Consider the following 1,895-nt stretch of genomic DNA (forward strand, 5'->3'; position numbering starts at 1 on the left):
TATCATTTGTATTGACTCCTTCTTTCTCATTGATGCCTATTAGTTTTATGTTGTTCATCTTTGCATTACCTTGCAGATGTTTTTTTTTTTAAAGCTTTTTTTTTTTTTAATTTTATTTATTTGTGTGTGTGTGTGTGGCCAGCTCAGCCCACCAGGGGGCGGGGCTGGCTGGCATGTGGTGCTGGGAGATTGAACCGCAGTCCCTATGATTTGCTAAGCTTGTTCTGAGTAGGTGCTTTAGACCACTGAGCCATCTCACCAGCCCCGACCTTGCAGATGTTTAATTATTTTTTCCTGCATCCTAGTTGTTTTTAAGAGATCTTTTCTTACCTTTTCACTAGCTGCAATGGCATCTTCAAGGTCTGAAAGTCTATCTTCACTTTCATTCAAATGATTCTGCCAGCTTGTGATTGAGGTTTTAATTTCCTATATATCACTTTGAATCTGCTTCATGCATTCTATTTCTTTCCTATATTGCTTGTTCAAGGATTCCATCATTTTTCTATTCTCCATTTTTTAATCAGTGTCTCCTTTTAGAAGCACTTAATAATTCTTTCATTATAGCTATCATTTCTTTTTTTACTTCAGAAGTTATTTCTGCTCTGATTTCCTCTATGCCTTTCTGCAGCTGTTTCCTTACTTCAGACGCTATTATTTCAGAGATTTCAGGTGTGTGTTTTCCAATTTCTTCTATACTGTTGTCTCCTGCATTTGTTCTGGGTGGGCTTGGAACCCAAGAATGATTTTGCTCCTTCTCTTTGTCATTTTGTATAGCATTGTCTTCTGACCTTTGGTGTAGAGCTTTGGTACAGTTATTACCTTCGCACCAGGTCCACATCTACCAACTTGAAATTCATCCAGGTGGGTGTGGCTTGGGTCTGGCTGCTATGTTCCATTTCTTTCTGCTGCAGTCCTTGAAAGTGAACCTGTTGTGCCACTCTGGCAAGATGTTCTGCTCCTGGATCAGCTGGGTGAGTCTTGCCTCTAGCCTCTCTGCAAGAAGTTCTGCTGCAAGGTTCCACACCAGGCCTGTCTGATGGAGGAAGTTCCACATGCATGCTGGGCCTGGACCCCAGCTGGAATGAGGATCCAGCGGGCCTCAGGCAACCCCACTTACACCAGTATTTCCTTTTTTCATCTTGAAGCCTTTAATTTCTTATTCTTGCCTACTGTGCTTGCTAGAATTTTTGGTACGATACTGATCAGAAGGGGTTAAAATTTGTCTGGTCTCAGGGGAAAAAAGTCAGTCTTATTAGCACTGAAGATGATATTAACTATTCTTTTACAAATGAGGATTTTTTATATTTATTTATTCATTAATTTTTAAAAACATCTTTTATTTATTTGGTACAGGGTCTCACTATGCAGCTCAGAGTCATAGAGATCCTCCTGTTTCAGCTTCCTCAGCACTGGGATTACAGGCGAGTGCCACCATAACTGGTTTTGGTGGCCATCTGGGCACGCGGGTTCCGGGGCTGGCACAACATCTGGTACTGGGGATCTAACCCGGGTCCTTGTGCTTGCAAGGCAGGCACTTAGACTGCTGAGCTATATCCCCAGCCCTATTTTCTCATATTTAAGTTTCTGTCGATTCCTAGCTCGCCAAGAGTTTTTATGATGAAGGGTGTTGAATTTTGTCAAATGCTTTTCTGCATTAGCTGAAGTGCATGAGCATTTTTGCTTGCATTCTGTGATACTGTTTGGTTTTCATGTGTTGAGTAATATTGCATGGCAGGACGAATCTCACGTGGTCACAAGTTATAGTTCTTCTATTATCTGTTGCTGGGATCAGTCTGTTAGTATTTTGTTGAGTATTTAGGTGTCATTTTTCCCTTTTGTATAATGTCTTTGGTTTTGGTATCATGGCAATGATAGCTCCAGTATATTTTATTTAT

Source organism: Octodon degus, unplaced genomic scaffold (genome assembly GCF_000260255.1).
Source record: "Octodon degus isolate 3935 unplaced genomic scaffold, OctDeg1.0 scaffold00127, whole genome shotgun sequence".
NCBI classification, from domain to species: domain Eukaryota; kingdom Metazoa; phylum Chordata; class Mammalia; order Rodentia; family Octodontidae; genus Octodon; species Octodon degus.